Source organism: Bombus pyrosoma, linkage group LG3, assembly GCF_014825855.1.
Source record: "Bombus pyrosoma isolate SC7728 linkage group LG3, ASM1482585v1, whole genome shotgun sequence".
In the NCBI taxonomy this organism is placed as follows: domain Eukaryota; kingdom Metazoa; phylum Arthropoda; class Insecta; order Hymenoptera; family Apidae; genus Bombus; species Bombus pyrosoma.
In genome coordinates, this window is record NC_057772.1 from 9,434,966 (window position 1) to 9,457,459 (window position 22,494).

A 22,494-nucleotide genomic window follows, 5' to 3' on the forward strand; every position below is an offset into this window, starting at 1 on the left:
TTTCTGAACGAAGATACTAATTTCTATAAACCCATCCTCAACCCACCAATAACTAATAAGCAAACCTAACCCAACTCACAAACCTCTTCAAACACTCACAAATAAATGTAGATTCTCTACGTGGTCACTATCATCGTAAACCAATCAAACCTAACCCGACTCACATACTTCTTCAAACTCCTACGAACAAAACTTTTCTAAACGAAGATACTAATTTCTATAAACCCATTACCAACCTACCAATAACTAATAAGCAAACCTAACCCAACTTACAAACCTCTTCAAACACTGACAAATAAATTTCGATTCTCCACATGATCAATATCATAGACCAAACCCTCCGCTGCACATATACATATACTTGTGACTCTTCGCATCTACCCTCTGCGAATGGAAGAGACCGAGAGGCCGAATAGAAGGAAAAAGATCGAGATACCGGTAGGCACGAGCCAGCAGCCGCGTATCAGCGTATCTAGGAGCCGGTGAATAGAGGCCACTCCGTGTATATTTTCTGTACGCGTGTCGGGACGCATTTTTACGTTACGTAGGACGGGAGGTATGTGAGGCCGGCTCTCTCGCCAGCCAAGCAGATAGATAGATAGCGTGCGCAGAGAGAGAGATTGTATCTACGGGGTTCAGAGACCTCGTTCTACGTGTCTTTACGTATCTGTGTTCTATACTATATAACTGCATATGACTCTTACTACGCGTATACACATATATACATACACGCGTATACACTTCTTGCGCCATAACTTCGTGGACATGTACTGGCATAATACGTTCACGAGTGATAAGCAGCCACGCGGGCGATGTGTCTTGCCCTATCAGAGACTAATAACGGAATTGGTCAGTGTTTGCGTAGATCAGCTGGTTAGAATAACCGGCACAACGGGAGCATTGTAATCGTCGAGACGATAGTGTGAGTTCAGGAGGTTTGAAATGGTTGATTGTTCGTATCGGGCCGCTACGTTGAGAAAGATTTTATGGAAGTATTCAATGCAAAACATAATACGTGAACATAGTGTAGTACATGTATGATGTACGTACGTGACGATTGAAATTTCGAAAGATAACCGTCCATAGTATAATTGATTTTTTTTTCTACTTATTTCACATCTTTGTGATGTTCTAGATATCCTTGCAATGATTGTAAGAAGATCTCTGAAACATTTATTTCCTGATAACTGTTATTTCTATTTAATCATTTAACAGGTTTCTAAGGTTCTTTTTGGAAAATTTTCGAGTACGATATACTATGCATGTACGATACTATAGTATTAGAATCGGATTTAGAGTAACTAATGTGCCACATTCCAGAAGTGTTTTCTTTAGATAGGAATTATCTGGAAGATCAGAGTATTTAAAAATTGTCAACGTCAATTCACTCGAACCTAATATGTTAAAAGTCACTCTCGTCAAATAATCTCAAATTCCGCGTTAAACATATTGAAGCAACCCTATTCTCGATGAATACTCGCAACGAAATCTAATACAAATCTACATCCTAAAGTACTAAAATGTAACCTCGAGATCTATTTCATTAAATGTAAATTGAATCTGAAACTTAATATCGCACCTATCGAACCACCACTTATTTCCAACACTATGAACGCTATGTACATTTAAAACTATAACTATTTCAAGATTACATCTGCAACTTAAATTCCATTTAAACTTAATCTCAAACTCTCATTTATCAATTAATTCGATTAAACGCGATCAGCCTCTTACAGAGAGCTTGCTTACACAGTATCGATCTATTGAGAAGAGAATCAGGTTCGATAAATGCAGATGGATCGGTGTTCCCTTTGAAATTAAAATGGTCGCGAGTTTAGCGGGAGGGTTCCTCACTCGGTGTATCGGTATTTTTAGCGACGTTCCGGACTGAATTGGAAGCTGAGACAGCAGGGGAGGAAGCGTTTAAATGCGCTCCATGGAGGAAATTATGCGCACCCCGGGGCCAGACTGACCGGACACCGACGGAAGATCGTCGGCAAAGATTTATTCTTACAATTACCGATAATGAGACGTAATGCGGCTACGGGACCGACAGGTCCAACTGTTGACCCTTCGACTCTCTTCAGTGTCGAAGAACTATCATTTTAATCAAAATGTATTGAGGCTTTGGTCGACTCTAGTCTTTGTTTAGTTTCATGGTATCTTCTTTTTTCCTATTTCTTTTTTTTAAATTACGATAAAATAGTTGCAATTTGTGACACATATACTGCGAATTTTTACGCTTTCATGGGAAATTTAAAAGCGTATAAATATTCGGAATGGGTGTATTATGCAAAAATATATGAAATATCTGGAGATTTTCAAATTATGGGGTCGTGTAAATTTTTGTAACTGCCACACACCGCTGAAATGAAAATGCTAATCATCTGTCATTAAAGAATCAAGAAGAATTCACCAAGTTATTAGTCGACATAGATATAGAAATCCAGTTTTCCGAAAAGTTACTTAAATGAATTTTTCCTTGAAATTGGAACAGAATACCTAATCACTTCTAAAATTGTCTTAAACGCACTTCTGACATCTTCTGCTACGTATCTATACTAAAATAAAGATGCTCCGTTGCATCAGATATTCGGCCAGGATTAAATTCTTCGTGCAAAAATAAACAAGCACATTTACCTCGTTAATATGTAAATTTAGTTTTGTCCTTGTAAGTGGCACTAAACGACACAGTTATAAATATAACAAAGAGCTGCTTAAAGTTAAAATTGTTTGATTTATCGTTATCTATTCACGTTTTATTTGAGTATTTATTTTACGAATGCGACTAGTGTTGCGTAAATTCTTGCGAGGAAAATGCGAGGATCGCGAATGGGAAAAGTCTAAGAAGCGGCGATCTACAGTAAAGTGTTCATCATATTTATGATATTTAATGGATGACACAACTGTCCATAATGTGATACAGCGAGTATTATACTTTGGCTATTTTATATATTGTTCTATATAAATCTCAAAATTCTATCTCTTTATACAAAAGAATTGCAAAATAAACTTTCCAAGCGTCGAGCGGCCCATGTTTAAATGAAAGACATAAATTGAAATTAAATAAAAGACAAGTACAAAAATCGGGAAATCTTGTATGTGAACGAAGTAAAGATAACGTTGATAACGTTGAAAGCAGAAACGATTTAGCAAGAAACAGATAGATTCAAGGCGTCTTTCGTCCGTAATACGTGCATTTACCATAATCCAGGGTGGTTGATGTATGTGTTCGAGGAGGTTTAATCACGAAGGATCGACAGGATCCCATGATATGAACACGGGAGCTTAAGGCGGACCCGGCCACGCTAATCCAATCCGGGGAACTACAACGCCAGGGTTATTCACAAATCGATGAAGGTTAATCAACAGAAACGAGAATTCGACTTTTAAATTCTTCAGAAACTGTAATGTACCCCGTTCGTTGTAGATATAAAAGATAGAGGATATTCGCGGAAATTTAAGAAACACTTCCCTGGTAGAATAACTGCAAGCTATTTTCAGGGAGAATAACGATTAGAGGGCAATTTCTAATGAAATAAAAAGATCAGAAATGATAGGAGGCTACGTGCAAAGTACATCTTTAAGGTATTGATTTTCTGGAAATTTAATCGAGTCAGCTATGGGATAAAATATCGAAAATTATATTAGGAGGAAAAACTGAGAGATTAATTTACGATTAAATAAAACATTAAAGCAATAAAACATACGTAGATATTTGATATAAATGGTATTCGTCTGATAGAATATCTTTAATAATGATTAAAAAATTTGTAGCAAATGGAAATTATTTAAATCGGCATGAAAAGATAGAAACAAATTTAAAAGATATTCGAAAGCAAAATTTACACCAAAAGGGTAGTAAAAGAATAAATTTCAAACGAATGATATTTTTCAAATTTACATCAATGTGATAGACAGTGGTTTAAAATGAATTAAAAATGATAATAATACACAATACATAATAACAATGATAGAAATTTAATATATTAATCGGCATGGTAAATAATCGAATGGAAATTTTCCAAAAATTAATTTCTCACTAAGAAGGTATAAAGACCGAAAAGAAGCGGAAAATCATTTGAAATTCATGGTGACACTTCAGAGGTTAATTGATCCGAAGTACGAACTAAAAGAATAATTTTGTAACAGCAGGAGCGTATCGGGGCGCTCTTTTTTCAAGTTTCGTTGTTCTTGCTCATTTATCTTACAACACTCCAATTAGAAGAGCTAGGGAATTCTTTTATACCGGTCGTGAAACAGCAGGATTTCGCAAAGAAAATTAGACTTCGGATTGCACGAAGTATTCAGGGGGTTTAAGTAGTTACGTACACATTTAAAACAGGTGAGCTTGACCTCGCTACCAAAGGAAGAGCATTTTACAAAAAGGGACCCTGGCTGAGATAAAAATCTGGAAAAAAGTCCGAATGGAATTGTTCTCCGCGCGATGTCAAAGAAGCTTTAGAAAAAAAAAAAAAAAGAACAAGGTAAAAGTGATCGAAAAACATAGGGAAATTGATAAAAAAAAGATGCCTTGGAAAGGTAATGAAAGAGATAGACGCGAGAAAAATCGTGAAAGTAGAACGTTCACCTGAAAAGGTTATTTGAAAATGGTAATTTTGGCACGAGGGGAAGTTTAAACTACCCTCCGATTATAAAATGGCAGAGGGTAAAGTGATGAATAAAGGTGGACGAAAAATTTGAAATTACTAATCTACATGAAAACGCGTCATGTGTTTAAACATATTTTTTTTAAAATAGATACTGAAAGAACCTTTTTACTGAAATAACTATTTTTGGATTTTGACGAAATGAAAATTAAAAATAATATTAAATAGAGCGTTTCCTAAATTGCAATTTCATGTTGGGAATTCAGTATCAAAAATGTATTATGAGTGTAAATAACAAGGATAAAAATATATTAGATATAGAAAAACCTTTTCCATAATGCAGTAACTACTACAATACGGTACCTCATTTGTATACAAAAATTTCTATAAACACAAATAAAACAATTTTTACGAAATTTTCGAAAATCATCGAAAAACCATGAAAACGTTCTATCGTGTCAACGTCAACTGGACACGCGTATCCTTCTCGCTTTCAACCATTATTCCTCCATCCCAATACCAACTCCAAGATCCTCTGAAACATCGTAAAATATTCACAAAGCACGTAAAACTTTCTACCAAGTCTAAACTAGCGAGCGAATCTTATCTTCAATATCCATGGAAAAATCCTAGAACATTCTCAAAGAACAAGCGAATACTAAAGTATCTATCGTTTCCTCTTTCGATCACCATTTCCCAAACGAAAAATCGTTTCTAAGGTCTACAAAGAAAACCTTGAATATTCTGAAAGACGACGGATCGTCTAAATCTTGCCCATTCTTCCTACTGTCAACCAGCGAGGATAATGTCGCAAGAGTCTTGGGAACCGCGTTGATTTGTGTCCATCACAGTACCCTCCTTCCAAATGGAATAATACAAGAAAAATGAAAAAAATATCATAATACCGTGCAAAGCTAGAAAGATGATTATCAGAAAGTCTGAGAGGCAAGAAAAGCGCTGCCTTCTGTCGCTCACTAGAATGTTAAAAACCCGAGGAACTTCCACGAAATACTAAGTAAGCCAACTGCCAAACGACTAGAATAGGAAAAAAGCGAAAGGTGACGAAAGACAAAAAGAGAGGATTTCTTCCTTTCGATTCCTCCTACTTTTTGCTTTTCAATTTTATCGAAAGCGATGGACGCGAAAGTTCGTGGCCGGAACACGTGGCTGGATTTAGAGACGGGTGCAAGGACGCGGCTCGTGGCGCGGTTGCCGGAAAGAAAAAGCGTATACCTTCGCGCAATTTAATCGGAGAGATCAGGTAGATCAGCTGGCGGAGGCAGGGAGTCTGGGGTGGATGTTAGGTTGGTCGGTCGCCGTGCGGATATCGACCCCGGGTTCACCGACCTTTCTCCGCCACCATCGACCCCTCCACCTGAACCTTCCGCCATCCCTCGTCGGCCAGCCCTCTCCTCCCTCCATCCGGCCCCCGCCAACCTAGCTAACCTTCTTCTTTCGCTCTCTGCTGCCACCCTGGCCCGCCAGCAGCTCTCAACCCTGCCAGATGTCCTCAACCCCGGCACCCTTCATTGATCCACCTTGCGACGCTTCTTCGAATTTATGTAAATTTATCGTGCGTAAGTACTTGGACACTTGCGAATTATTGCAAATGTATGAAATATTCTGCGGACGAAGCTCTTTAATCTAATTGTTGCCTCTGATCTTATCTCAGGCAACGGTATACAGTCGACGTGGATAAAGGCAATAGTTGATATTACACGATAGTAGAAAATATTATGAATAAAACATGCAATTATCGATGGAGGTGGATGAACGTTTCTTGCGAGGAGAAGCTATTTTTTAAATATTTTTGTCTATCGGAAAATTCATTATGCAATGTTTCATTTGGTTCTGGTTTCTTATCCGTGTCAACGCGTATTGGCCGAAAGTGCCACATATGCAGATAAGACCATGTAGCAACGCGTACCGGTTTGTTCATTGGAGAATATTCTAGGATTTTTAGATGGAGATCGAAGATGATGCCCGGCGGGTAGAAACTAAAAGCAACGGGTCTGTTTCTATTTATCAGAGATACGATGCTCCTTCAAAGATGGAAAGTAATAAGTTAGAAGATAGTGAAACTCATGTTGAAACAAATGGCAGTTGGCTCGGTATCCTTATGGTATGTAACTCTATAAAGAAACATAGTATCGATTTAGTTTATTAACAGGAGTTTTGAAGTGAAACTCGATGAAGCAATATCAACGAAAGATATAAATGATTCGCATAACGTCAGCAGCTGATAATTCTGTAGATCATAATTCTTATTTCATTCCAGCATTCCAAATGTATCTCCGACAGATTAGCCAATAATCTAAGTATTCGACGAACAAAATTAAGAGATTGAACAAGATCGGTTCGAAGAAACTTTCCAGTTAACTGAATTTCAACATCCCCCCCCAATCGGCTAACAGATATTTTGAAACGCACGATTAAGTACCGTACGTTATATTATTCTCGTAAATTCAAGACCATTGCCGGTTACGAATCTTTACAAATCCGGTCAAAAGCCTCGAGCCCGTTATTAACGAAAGCATTCGGCAGAGAGAGAAAGGATTAATGGACACGATCCGCGAATATGTTTCGCTATCTATCGAAAACACTGCTGTCGGTTTCCCAACAGCTGTAACGAAAAGCATTGCGGGCGAATTGCCACCGAACACGCCGCAGTTCCGTCCATGGGAACTCGCCATTAGGCGAATGATCGTGCTACGAAATTTACAGATCGATTGAAAGATGCTGTACCACTGAAACGGAACTTTACAATTGCACCAGCCATTTGTACTCTGCTTCTTTGTTTGGGAAATCGATGAAATCTGTCGGTGTTTTCCGATATTGAAGAAACGCGTGGAAGTAATTTGATAAAGAGAATTGAAGATTGATCAACGTTGCATCTAATGTATCGCGTTAAAAAATTTTCAATCTTTTTAAGTAAATTCAAATAACAACCCTTTGTAACTCTCGGGTCAACTGATCTGCAATTCCAAATTGTAATTTCAGCTTCGGATTTAAATTTTAAACCTGAAACGACAGGATCAAATTTAAAAGAAACTGCCCCGAAGAAGCTCTCGTTCTAATCTAATTACACGACTCAACAACGGTCCTCAAAACTTCAAGCGGAAAGTTTCCTTCGTTTCGAACAGCAAAGGACGACGATGCAACTAAAAGAAAGTCCTTTGCAAGAATCCACTCGAATTTCATTACACGAGCCTCGAAAACAATCCTCGTTCGTCAACGTTCTTCCCATCCACGCGAACAAACGAGCACGCTCGATATAATCAACGGGCGGAAAATCGTCGAAACCCTAAATGGGTCAGTTTACGACAACTTTTCACGGGGGATTGTTTCGTCGACTGTTTAAGGGCGCGAGAGGAACCAGTTTACACGTTAATGGCTCGAAATGCTCGCCCGTAAAACACGCAAAAGTGAAATTGTTACGGTGGGCGTGTCTTTCATTTGTCGGCTGGTTTGCATCCTTTAAGTTCTTTGCGCAATAAAAGTTTACGAGACGCTGCCGCGTTGTTCCCATATCCACTTGCCAAACCGCCATTATCGTCTACAACGTTCTCCAGTGGTTCCAATTATCGTGTATTTAGCGTGATTCTCGTTTTCGACTTTAATTGCGTTTATATTTACTGCGGAGAATTAGGTTACCTAAAAAGTTGTCTGGCTATTTTTCTGGATATTTCATTCCCAATTGGTTTTCAGGGGTAGTAGAATATTGCGGATGGTATAAGTATCGTTACAATTATTGTTTTAAATAGTATGAACCGCCAAGGGTCTTATGGTTATAATTGAATTGGGAATGATTATGCAAATTTATATTCTTACGCATAGCATACAATTGAAGAAGTAGAACATGAGTTCCTTAGAGAATTGAAATGTTTTCTTTTACGTGTGTGTAGTATGTGCACTCTACATATTATTGTACTCTCTTTGTACATTGAAATATTCCAGAAATAATTCACAACCCACCAATACTTGCAAGGAAAGTGAGATTGAGAGGTCTTAGAATATCGTCAATGAGTTTCGAGATTTTACATGCACCCAGATACAGGAAAAACATCAATGGATGATATTTCGTTTAGCTTTTTTTACATCGTTTTTAGGATACGAAAAATTTCTGTCGCTAAATGTCTCATAATGTATTCTTATACTTTCCCAGTTTGTACAGAACAGTAGGAAATTTATTTTCTTAGTGAATACTATGTCGAGGAGTTTATAACTTTAGTTCTACCTTTCCTATAATTGTATAATAAAAAGCACGGTAAAATTGAGATTAAAAAACGAAGCTATATTATTTTATATCATATTATATTATTATATTATAATAGAACTGTATAATTGATCACCTTTTAATAGCCGAATTTGTAAAATCAACGAATCCTCCCTTAAAAAAAATTATAAAATATATATAAACCCTCAGACTAAAAAAGGGAATGTTTCTTAAATAATATGGAAATATTTTATTTTATCTTAATTTACTAATAAAAGAGAATCTAAGAAAAAAAAAGAAATTTTTCAAATAAAACTAACAGTATTCTTACAACTATCTTATCAGCTCTTTATAGAAGAATCTACACGATACGATAAATCTACTTTTTTAAACCAGATATCAATCATTACACTATAAGAAAGAAAATCGCAAAAGACTCTTCGACCCTGATATTTACTAAAAGTTCTATCCTTTTTCTTTCAGAATGGTAAGCTTTACCAACATTTCCACGTACACACGACATAGGAAACATTCAACATCGATTGGAAAACTAGTATGCCATTATAGGTAAGAAATGTGACGTATCTTGTCGCTGATCTTTTATCTCGGGATTATTAATTCGAACGATTTCGTATTAAATAACGGTTATACCAGTTGTCACAGGATAGATAAAATATTTATTTGACATATGCACTTTAGGATGGAAAAACGAGGAAAGGAAGCAAGGAACGAGAACTACGAAGGAAAAGAAAGAACGAAGAATAAAAAATTGACGAGAGTTCTACGGACTGACGCCGGCAGGTAATTAAAATACAGCGTCGATATCGCGTCGGGTAGTATTATCGAGCGCATGTAAATTGAAACACGATATCAGTTAGCGATACTGTCTGCAACGCATATGCATTCTCATTACGGCTATATTAAGCTTGATTCAATTATACGATACACCGATTGCGCAACTGAATAACGAGCGATGCTTGAAAATTAACGATAAGGCAGTTTTTATTTCGGACCGCGTCAAACAATCCTCGATATCGTCGAAAAGATGCGAAAACTGTGTTTTAAAAGATGTATTGTGCATTTGCATATCTTTTATGTTTGCATTCTTGATTAAAAATCTAGCATAGCATCTCTTGCATAACGTAGAGGACTTGTGAGAAAAGCAACATTTGTTCGTGTTTAGCCTTTTACCAGGAAAGCAAAAGAATATCGTAACATTCGTAATTCGATGTTCAATGTATTTCAATTCTTTGATGTAGAATATTCATTAGATTACATAATTGTATCTTAGAAAAACGTATGCCCGTGTATTTATAATTATATCTTAGAAAAGCTAGAATTAATCTAATCGTGAAATCATAGACCTTATAAGAAAATTTTTTATAAAACTGGTTAATTTCCATTAGATAATACGTCAAGATATAGAACATTTCTTTATGCTATCGATTACCCACATCAATTGATGAATGTAACTTTTATTATTAGAAGTACGTATTCGTTTAAAATGTTCGAATGTTTTATTATTGAAACACATTTTTATCTAAAAACACGATGAATTTAACAAGAATCGTTTTAGTTCTGGATCTCCCAAATAAAAGTATTATTAGTTTAGCCTACTTTTATTCGGAACTACGTACGAATAATATCAAGCATCGTTTAAAAAAAAAGACGTCGAATATCGTTTCAAATTGAGAATTGTGCCGTAACGTAGAGCGGAAATTTCTATCAAATTTTTGTATTTACATGAACATACTATTAAATAATACGAAATTTAATATACATATGCTGTAAATATTGTAATAAATAAATACGATGTTTCGTAAATTGTACTCACCGTATATGTATAATTACATGTATAATTAACAGACATATTTTATAATCAGCATAATGAACAGATTATGAAATAAAATATGATAAAGCAATATTAAAGATATAAAGAGATAAACATACAACGAAGATGTAATATTATAAAATAGAAATTACCACGCAATACACCGGAGCTGCGATCGAAGTAAACAGAACGCCGCCCAATTCAAGACTGCGAGAATTCGGCACTTCCCCACCCTTATTTACCTTTCTCGCATAACCTGATGTTATTATGAATGTTTTTCATACGAAATCTATACCTGACTTCTGCTCGAAAATTATCCCCACAAATATCTACCATTTATTCGCATCACTCTTACATTTTACAAATATTAATTTTAATATTTTTAATGAATTTCATATTTAAAATAATGAACCTTCTGCTTTGTATAATTTTAATTCTTAACAATTTTATTTCTTGCAAACTTAATATATTTCAATATAAAAAAATATTTTTATTTACAATAATTTAATCTAATTATGTACTTTCTATGTACTATTGGTATACATATAATATTATTTAATACAACGGATGCTATATAGATAGTATTCTTTAATTTAAAAGATAATCTAAAACTCATTGTAACTCTCTTGGACTGTGATTTATTAACTATATATATGATAATATTAGTGAATCGACATGTAAGAAGTTATAGGATATAGACATTTTTATTAGATATAATTTTATAACCTTATATAACATAGAACTTATTTCATTACTATATTTCTTGCAATTAAAGAAAATCTATTAGTATAAATAATTTACAATAGTGACGTGTAAAATTTCACTAATATTATTTCAATTATACAAGAGAGTCTGAATAATAGATTCAAAGTATGTATTAATATATTAACTTCAAATTGAATTAATTACAGTTTATAACCAGACTGCAAATCCTCGTGTATTCGTTCAAAATACGAGTGTTGAAAATTGCAAAAATCCACAGAATGCATATGCGATAGAATAATCGTTATAATCTTTAGCAGGAACAACGAATCTCTATCTAATTTCTATTTCTTCAGTTGTATCCACGAAAATATAAATTTCCATAAAAGTCTGCAATCCACATGTAACCTACACTAAAGAGAAGGAAAACGAATTTCAAATTTTCGTCTTACCTGCTCTATACAGAGTCAACACGGTGCAAGTACCAAACACCAGTAAACCCGATAAAACTCATTCTATCACGATTCATTCATGCGGCGCGAACTCGCCTCACATTTTTCTGAATCGGTTTTCGATCTGTAAATGCGGTTAAGAAACGAATCGCTCGAGGAGGTAACACTAACCGATGCACCCTATATATTAGCATGTAAATATATGTAAATACAGGAGGTGCGCGCGTCTCAAAGGAGAACAGGGTTGCCAACTCTGCTCGCTCGCCGCTGCCATGTTACGTAATTGTTCGTTGCACCGCGCGGCCCCGTCGCTTTCAAACGTGAGAAACATCGAGACACTTTGTAGTTTCGCAAATTCGCAACGTAACCTCTAACGAACCGCGAATTTCAGGCGTAACCACAAGAAAATCCTCGTTAGTTCTTGTCGTGGTACGAAACGAGACTATCTCGTGCTCTCGCGTTATCGCTAGATATCGTACAATCGATTCTCGAAGTTTACATAAGAGAACGTTCGTTTATACTCGAAGAATAGTAGCGACCGATCGAAAGGAATTATTCGACAGAATCGAATTACATACTGGAAATATGAAGATCTTGTGTTGTGTGAAAGCATGGCTGTATCAAGTCGCGTTAATCTGTTAGCTGGCTGACACGAGTTAATTGTTACAATAGAAATGCCAAAACGGTGGTATTTTTGAAGCAGTGATTTTTTATTCACAGGCATTTATTATGTATGTATGTATATTCAGAACACATCTGTTCCATTATGTTCGTATTTGCTAGCAATATGTACTGATATAACCTCTTAAGAGATCTTGATAAATGCGTGTATAGATCATTTTTATTTGACGATCCTCGAATATTGGAAAGTACAATAACTGCATAATGTGTATATTAATTTCCTCCGAGTATTTCAAGGTATAATATTTAGAAATTATGTTTTAAATGTGTATGATGAAAAAATATAATAATTTCGTTCTTTTTAATAAGATGGTTCATAAAGACGTTAACCAAAACTGATGATAGGGCGTTAATGAAAGCGATGATGTAAGTACAAAACGTAAATCGAGATACAGTTATATTAAATTTATAGCCAGATAAATTATTATTATGACAATCAAAATACAAGTAATTTACACATGGAATTAATTCTTTCTTGCTAACAGGTTAAACTTCTGAAAAATGTGGTCCAGGATAGGTTTATTCGCTCGTTTTTCAATAAGAATGTGTTAACTCGCTGCAAGTATGAGCGTTACAACTTTTTGTACGGATGTAAAAAGATATTAATTGTCAGAAGCAGAGGATGAGTGAATGAGTAAATTTAAAACTATACAGAATATTATTAATCCAGATGATTCTTCAAGTTAAATCGTTCTTTATATATTATTCGCAGGTGTATGATACATATTGTTTGTTACTATTACATCGTCCGCAGCAGCTTCCCACAATCACGTAATTATATTTTTCATCACAATATTAATATATATATATTACAAGTTTTTACAATTAGATTGATCATTAACGTAAATATTAAGCATCAATATTATATAGTAATTGTAACGATAGGTCACATACATTATTCATTGATATCGACCCATTTACGGTATCCTTCAACATCATAGAGAATCTTGTCTTATCTTTTTCTAATCAGATTTACGACTAAAAAGAACGTCACATTACAGGAGATATTTAACCACGCAATGTCATGAAGTATTTCATGCAAACACACTTCACCAACTGAGCATAGATCTTAAAGAGTGTAATATTATCACGATTTCATTTGCATCTTGGTAATTAACCTAAATAAGATATCCAACAATGCGACGAGTATTACACACATTTTTTTCTCTCTCAATTAATCGTGGAACGTAAACACGTAGTACTATGTTCGTTTCACGAAAGCCAAGTTCGGAGCTACAATTTTACGAAAATGTCATGGAACACTCTTTTCCACTCGTTCGCTAGTTTCAGCGTTAACCTAGTTGAGAGTACTGTACTACAGCAACATATACCACACTCCTTTTGTGTCTCAGTAGCAATATAATAGAATAAATGCACGTGCTACCATTTGGTATATAAAAATTACAAGAAAGAATTGGTACTTTTATTTATAAGATCTACTAGGTGGATTTAGACTTCAATTTTAATTTAACTGAGAATGTTGTATAACAGTAGTTCTATATATTGTATCCTTTTTATAACTCAATCAATACCACAACGAGGAATATCTATTCTAAAAAGTGTGAGATTAAAAATTTAATATTTGCTACAATCCCTTTTGTATCTCAGTGAAGAATTAAAATGACTATGTCTGCTATAAGAGAACACAACATCATACTTTTATTTAAACTTCTATATTAATTCAGTTAAGAGTACTCTACGACAGTACTATTAAATGTTACACCATCTTTTGTAGTTAAGTAACCAAATAAAAAGTATTTCTTCAACTTACAACATGAATTCAAAACACGATTTTCCACTTCGACTTTGGAATTAACCCAAATAGTTCACCCACGATACTACAATGTACCACGTTCTTCAGAAGAGTTCAGCTCTGAGTTCCAAGCTGTGAGCTTCAATTTACGAAGACTATTCGTGGCACAATTGCACCAGATCTCAGCAGAATGTCTACCAATTCCCCTGACAAGCAAAGGTCCAAAAAGGTCCCCAGGTTTCGACTCTAATAACACGGTTGCAACCGTGCAACACTACCGGCAAATACGGTAATTTACCGAAAACAGGTTCACCGGATGATCACAACAATGTGGTTAGCCGAAGCAAAAAGCTGGCCGAAACGATGCTACGACCACGGTCAGTGGTCTTCGATGCTATGCTCTTTGACGAGCAACAACCGGAGCACCCTAAGGAACTACCACTCCCACGGTCTCTGATTATCATTTAACCCGTTTCAATATGTCGGTATTTCTGCCTCTTAACGTGCCTCGATTCCTGGAAAGTTACACTCGGTGAACGTCAATCTTCATAGACGAGTTGATTCTTGGGATCGATGATCAACGTCGCGAACGATGAGAAGAATAAGACGATTGCTTGTAAGTGGAAATGATTCTATTCAGTCGCTACGGGTGACGAATGTTTTGGAAGAAAAGCTTTTGGATAGATTTGTTCTTCTCGGAAGAAGGTTTCGGAAATAAGAGGATACAATGACGAAGTAAATTGTTCCATCTCATAAAAGGAACTAAATGTACGCCTTTAATTACGCAAGTCTGGAAATGCATCCGAAAATAGCTGGCGTTTAACATAGACTAACCAAGCCAAACCGCCAGAGATTCAAATACCGTATCATTAGAACGCAGAATAGCCCCTAAATCTTAACACACTAACATCCGGCTTTGCACCGTGCAAAATATCACGCACGACCGAAGAAATACCATTAACTTACTGACTAAAACTTAACAAAAATCCCCCACCAACTGTTAATTATTCGATAATCAAACACGGACAACCCCTCAATTAAATAATTACAAGAATGTTACCGATCAAGACTACTGTACATTGATCAAGACTTCCATACGTCTGTTTAACTCCATTCTGCTATAAGTATCTTCCATTTTCTAAATGAAACAATGTCCCAATGACGTATGAATATCGCTATATTTCCATCCCTGCTACATTATCTCATTAATCTTCAAAAACCAAATTCTAACATTGAAATCGACTCAAAGATCCCACCACTCAGCAACGCGTCCGAGCCAAAAAGTCACCTGTGTCGGTATCGTTCAAAGTATCTACCCCCGAAACTATTTCCAGACATGGGTCCAGCACTGACCTACGTTTTTCCAGCGGCGGACGATAGAATCCCTCGTTCCACGAATCAGAAAGATACACAGGACGCAGGAGAGGAAGAAAGAGAGCTCGCCAGCGGTAGAGCACAGGGCAGAGAGCCGAGTCGGCCAACGCTATAGACGTCGGGACGCTATCCGGTCGATACAGGCAACCGGCAGACTAGGAAGTAAACCCGGGCATCAACCTCTCTGCCTACCACCCGTCACCCTTCTCCGCAACCTCGCGCCGGACGGACGCCGGGAGGAACCCCCCTCGATCTCTCGAATTCGCTCTCGTCGCTCTTCGACCGCGGGTGCAACGACCTCGCCCCGCCAGAAATTTGGATCTGGAGCGAGCGGCTGCGAGACCAGCCGCAACCTGTGCCGTGCATTTCGTAATTATCGACGCCGCCAGGACGACAACACAGAGGGGTGGAGCCCCGTTTCCGTCGTCGCAGACCTGTCTCGCCAACATCTTTCGCGATATTAGCCACCGCAGAATGATATTGACTTTGCTGTTCAGATACTGATCTGCAGTGACTGCAACTGGAGGACGAATGGGGTGTTCCATGGGGATGAATTTTCCTTCCCGCGCAAGTGGAAGTGGAAAGGGTAGGTCTTCCAGGGACCATGCAGAGTCTGGTCTTTTAGAGGGTTGTGTTTGATTTATTGGAGTTGGACTGATTTGTCGTTTGGCTGTTTCTTGGGTTTGGACTGAGTTCAGGTGGGAATTTAGAGTTTGGACTTTGGTTTTGGAAGGTTTAATTGCCAGGCAGGACGATTAAATGGGTTAAATAGATAGGTGGGGTTGGGTAGATAGATCGGGGTGGTTTTAGGTCGGTTTGGTTGTTCGCTGCATCTGAATGGATTTTAGGTGATAATTTAGAGTTTGCCTTTTGGTTAGTTTAAATTAATAGATAGACAGGTTGGTTTAGACAGATCGCGTTGGTTCTGTAAGCTGATTTTGGTTTCGTGTCTGGTTAGTTCTTGTTTTTATTGCAAATGATGATTTAGAGTCTGGTGTTTGGCTGTTGGCTGGTTGGGATTCAGGTGATTCCGTTGCTTCATTTAATTGGATTTTGTTACTTCTTGTTTTCTTATTAGAATTGCAGATTTTGTCCAAAATACATATAATGAACTGGGGGTGGTGACTATTAATGTGGTTAAATGAGGTGCGATAATTTGCTCCAACGGAATTCAAATCGTCGAGCCTCCCTCGTTTCAACTGTTCTTGGATATTGTTTCAATGAAACTGAAGTTTTCAATACTTCACCTAACATAGTGCTCACAATAATTCTTTGAAATTTAACAAACCACTATGTGAACCAACCTAAATCCTGCAACATTCTTAGAAACCTCGTTCAAACCCAACCTTATTCCCCCTACTACCAAGAAAAAGCATTGTCTCATCGAGGTGGAATGCGAATAAAATGATCGGTAGCGAACGTAAATCACGATCTCTTTTAGAAACTGGAAATGGTCGGAGAGGCTTCCGTCTCCGTATAATGAAAACGTAATGTCCCGTAAAAGCAGCGTTCCTCAACGAACGAAGCAGGCGAAAGAGGAGAAGAGGCAAGGAAACGTGGAGAGGTTCGTTAATAAGCCGGTAACAATTTTGGACAAAATGTTGCACCCATTAAAAGCCCGATGTTCTGAGTTACGATGCGCCAAGCGAGATTACCGGACAATATTTATACCCAAGAGACGAGAGACCAGCCAATAAGGGAGGGCTGTCTTTACTGGTTAAATTCTTGTACCTTGAGAAACGGGTCAAACTGTTCGTCTCGAGAGTGGACTTTCCATCTTCGATGAAGTAACGCTTGATATTATTGCAAATTGAGGCTGCTACCGTGTCTGATGTATGGTGTCGGCGATGTGGAAATTTTGGCCAAGGGAGTTCTCCGGTACTGAGAAGTTTCTTTCGAGTTAAGTTGCTTCAGAGAAACGGCGGTAAAATGGGCGCGAGGGGCGAGGGAAAGCCGCGAAGTTTCTTACACGGACAAGTTGGCCGAGGTTTGGCTGGGTTTGATGACGCGTATTTGCTCAGTTAATTGCTATAGGTGAAAGTTGCCAAGTCGTGTGTGCATGGATATTGTCTACGGGGAAAGTAAATTGGTATCGATTGTTTAGGAGCTTGTTTACGAGCTTGTGTTCAGAGGCTTGTAATTGTAATTTAATGCATGTTTCAGAACGTTCGAGGCTGCTGTAGGTTTGAGATCGAATCAACTGTGGCCTGATAAACGATGAAATTGCAGAATTCGATTATTCCAGGTTAACTGTTCGATTTCTAAGCATTAGTGATGCATCCTCGTATTAGAATCAAGCAATTTTTTAAGCAACAAATTGACTTTTATGTGATCTATGTAGTAAATATATATATATGTAAATACCTGTATACGAAGTAAATTAAAGAAACATTTTAGATGAATAACAATCGTAGCGATAAAACGCGATTGAACTAAAAAGTATTCTATTAAAAATGGTGGCAAAAATCTGTTGTCAAGAATCGTTAGAAAATACCATGGAAATATTTGGATTATTTGCCAGTACATTTCTAAAAATTGTTTAGTTTCCTAATTCTTCCTCGAATCTCCAAATTTTCCAATTTTTATCTATAAAAATATTCTGCTTTCAAATGAGTTTTCTGCTTTTCTCTCTTTGTCAGCAAGAAAGTAAAGAAAAATTGGTGGAGTGCATTAGATGTGATCGACGAGTTACTGACCTTAAACGCATCGGCTTTTATTTATGCATAACCGAGTTCGCGCACGAGGTAAATTTTAATGTGATACGACAGTCTGGTCGGAACGATTCCGAAGAAAGGATCTGTGCCAAGGTAATCGAAATGGAATGCCACCCGTCTGAACCTTTTCTTTTTTTCTCCCTATTTCTCTCCTACACGCCTTGTTTCGAGTTCGAGCTCTCAGACCACTGGATGTCGATACTAAGAGAGAAAAGAGTTTTTAATTTTATACAACGTGATCTATCCTTTTTACGAATATTTTTAACTCGACCAAGTGAATACTAGGAGAATAGTATCTAGTGTATCTACATAATATTTTTAATACCTTTTGACGCTTTTATTCGTTACCTCGTTAGCATAATTTCATCGCTACCAATCCTCTGGTGTTGTTATTGAATTGTATGCCAAACTACTGCATTCTATGTAATTCTTTCAATTTTAAATATTCATTCGATTTTACATATTCTTATATGGATATACTGATTAGTATATCACAAACTGTGATCAATTTTCTTAAAAATCTACTTTTAGACGGAAATACGTAGTATCACGAATTTAGTAGGACAATTGATTTCCCTATTTTAAAATCCTCAGATCAATACACAACGGATGATTAAAATATACTAAAATGCATAATCCGGTTATCTAACAATAAAAAGATATTAGAAAATTTAAAAAAGCAAAGGAATATTAATCGTTCACATAAAAGAAGGGTATCCTAGGAACAGTTTTAACAGTTCTTCTCCTGCAATTTTATCAATTCATATTAAAATATTCATTTGCATGGCACACACGTTACACGTAGGTAGCTTCTTTTCTAACTGAAATAAACGAGCCCGGAAATAATATTTCCTCGGAAATCATGCACAGTTTTAATTTAAACCTGAAAATCTACCTCAAACGCTGCCAAAGTGATATTAAAAATACAGAAGGTGTCTGCAAATTTGCAAAGTTCTCAATATACCTAAAAATAATTCAAGTGTGAGAGACTCGAATCGGTAGACAGCAGGCACCGATCAAGTCAGCAATTATCTCTGGCAGCGACGTATCCGCGAGGCGAGACGCGACAAAGGTCGCTGCTGGCAGCGAACATTTCACAGCCTCCTGACATTTCCAGCTTTGGAAAGTCTGGGAATTCGCGGGTCGAAACGGTGCACCGCGGCGAATTCGATTGCGCCGGATACCACGCGACCGACCCACTAAATATTACACCACCATGCAAAAATCCTTAGAACATCTTCTATATCTTTCGCATAATCTTAGGAATGTCTCAAAGCTTACCAAATTGAAATTGCTAAATGGACTTATTTTTAGACAAATTATTCCTATATTAGTTATTATTTATACTATTTATACTTTATTTATATTAGTATTTATACTTTCCTCATCGTGTAAAGTATTAAGTTAGTACATTCGATGCTACTGATACATATGCTAGTGATGTAACTGTTACACGTTGAGTTTCGTGCATTTTGATAGAGCAACTTATAAATGCAAGGAAGATGGTAGGCAATGCATTGGAGCAAATATTATTACCAGACTCCGGATGTTGATGCAAATTCATATTCTTATAACTTAGTTAAAGCAATACAGTCCGAGCAAAAAAGATTCGTTTCATCCGCTGGGTATTGTAAGAAATATTATACTTTGATGTCACACTTTTGATATTATACTTTGGATCTTATGTATATTTTTGAGTACATGTAAGTACCTATACTAACTATCAGAACAACTATGGCAAAATAATATTCCGTTGTATTTTTTCACTAATTAATTTTTTACAGTTTCGAGATAAATATGAGAAATATCCAAAGACCCAATACCCTGAGCAAAAACCTTGAGCCATCTGCATTATTGGTCTTTCAATAGCAGATAACGTATCGTTAAATGCTTTCTCATATGTTCTTCTGCGCACCAAGAAAATTGCATCTCATTCTGATTGGAGAAATAGAAACTGGTGACTGCTATAAATAGGTTGTTTACTAGCAACACAATGATGCAATATTAAAATAGTACAGTAATGGACATACAAAGCGATTCTTAAAGAATATACGTAGACCTATAGAGACGAATCTTTATATATTTCTTTTATAGAATTGTTTATAGAGCCAACACTACTTAGTATTGTATATCATATATATGTATATCACTGTTTATTGACAGAAATTTGTCTGCAAATATTCTTAAATAGCCATTAATATACCTTCTCGCCTCCTATTTTTGGAAACTTCATACAAACAGTTACGCAACTGTCTATCAATTTTCATTGAATTCCTTAATTTATCACGCGTCATACAGCTTCTCCTCGATAATTACTTATTTCGCAACCCTCACAATAGTACAATAACTGTCTAGTAATAAATATCGTACGAGGAATTTAATTTACTTTACCTATTCGTATATCGTGTGTGCTCAATTGCAGTTCCATTTAGAGATTAGAATTCTTGTATTGAATACTCGGATCTAAAAATGATATTCGATGTAATTAACGAACCTTCTGTCTTGTTTTCACGGCGAAAACTAGACAAACCAGTTGCGAAGACAAATTTCGTGGAGGAAGGGAGGAAAAATGAGTTATCGTCAAAAATATCTAGCACGTTCAACGCTAATCGGTCTATCCGTCTGACAGAGTCATTAAACTCCGTTTACAAGCAGAAAGCAGTTCCTCTGGTTGTTGGCTGGATTTTTGCTGGCACAAATTTCCCGATGCTCGTGTAATCAGCAACTGGAAAACATCTCTTTCTCTGTCCGGTTACACGTACGCGTTTGCATACATGCAACGTTTCTTTTTATTCACATAAATTTCACGCTGTCTGAGCAATCCATGATAGGAATACGCGCGCACTAAACTAAGATCTCGACCATGTAGTCTATAATTTTCCAAGCTTTAGTAACAAAAAAAAAAAAAAAGAAAAAACATAGGAATAAAAAAAATTGAAAAGAGACAAGATTGTACATACGTGTGTTAGAATATCACCAGATTCGATGATTCAGTAACTTTCTTCTTTAGGTCCATTGAGTATGGTGAAATAGAATTCTTGTAACATTTCTGTTGCACAATTCTACCCTTAATTAGAAAGTATTATTTACTGTTTTTGTAGATACAATAGACGTAATAATATACCAATAAAATGTAACGTAATAGAAAAAGGGGTGGCAAGTAGATGAAATAAAATGAGAAAAGTTACAAACTAAATTAATTAAAATATAGAAGTTCCATTATCTTTTAATTTTCAAATTTGCCGTGATCGTATCTTGGTTTCTTAATAATTTTATCCTAATGGTATACGAAAATAATGGATCGTAATTATAATATATTCGATAATATTATAACGTACTCTACGACGTTACTGTACTGCAAAATAATCTCTCTGTAGGTATCTGAATTTCTTCTTAAATTAATTTCAATTTCTTTGCATAATACTATAGAGGATTAACATCAGAAAACTGTCTTTTATTTGTTATGTAAGAATGAAACGAATAATATTTGCGATTAAATATATAGATTGTACGGTTTTTAATGAACTGTACGATTCGATTACGTTCGATTATTGGGACCACGATCGCCAAATATCGTCGAACGATGCAGTGACGAGTTGCAATGCGATGCACGAGTCACCGATCGCATAATCGCGACGGGACACGTGTGTTGCACCTTGAATCTGACAGTATAATGAGCCGCGACGTCCATTATGGAAATGTTGGATTATTGATTTGTCCGAGCGTTGGCGTTTTTTAATTACACGCCGCGAAGGCGTTCATCACAAAGGCTTCGATATAGTTCGCGATTCTTTATTCAAACGATGATCCCCGTTCTCCATCATTCTCATACGTTGGAATCGAAGATGAGTGTTTGCATGTTTCGTAAGAAATTTATTTAGCAGTTTAAATATTGGACATTCTTGTACTTTGCAGGAAATTTATTGGTTAGTTTAAATCTTGAATATTTTAGAATTTTGTGGCAGATTTTTTTATAGGATTAAATAGTGGAGGATACCCGATCGCGCAAGACTAATTGGATACTAAACATTCTTCGATACTTTTGTGAAATTTATTTATTGCTTCAGAAATTCTTATTAAATTTCTTTCGAAAGAAGAAAAGATTTAATGACACCTCGTCCGACTTCGAGTTAGGAAACCTCTGTTATTAGTTGCTTTAAG

General features: G+C 36.3%; 1 protein-coding gene and 1 long non-coding RNA gene across 8 annotated transcripts in view; one reads left to right on the forward strand and one right to left on the reverse strand.

Moving 5' to 3' along the window:
• The window catches only part of LOC122566348 (ABC transporter G family member 22), a 264,641-nt gene that overhangs the window by 122,173 nt on the left and 119,974 nt on the right, over window positions 1-22,494 (reverse strand). The window contains exon 1 of one of the 7 annotated variants that reach the window (XM_043723476.1): window positions 11,812-11,826. The exons of the other annotated variants lie outside the window; for them this stretch is intronic. The gene's annotated coding sequence lies outside the window, so the exon portion shown is untranslated. Of the gene's footprint in view, window positions 1-11,811; window positions 11,827-22,494 lie in introns of those variants that run through there. 7 annotated transcript variants of the gene reach the window in all.
• On the forward strand, window positions 12,138-16,208 carry LOC122566349. The gene is made up of 5 exons (XR_006316473.1): window positions 12,138-12,729; window positions 12,802-12,858; window positions 12,978-13,126; window positions 13,205-13,263; window positions 13,494-16,208. It is a non-coding gene; the product is annotated as an uncharacterized LOC122566349 (long non-coding RNA).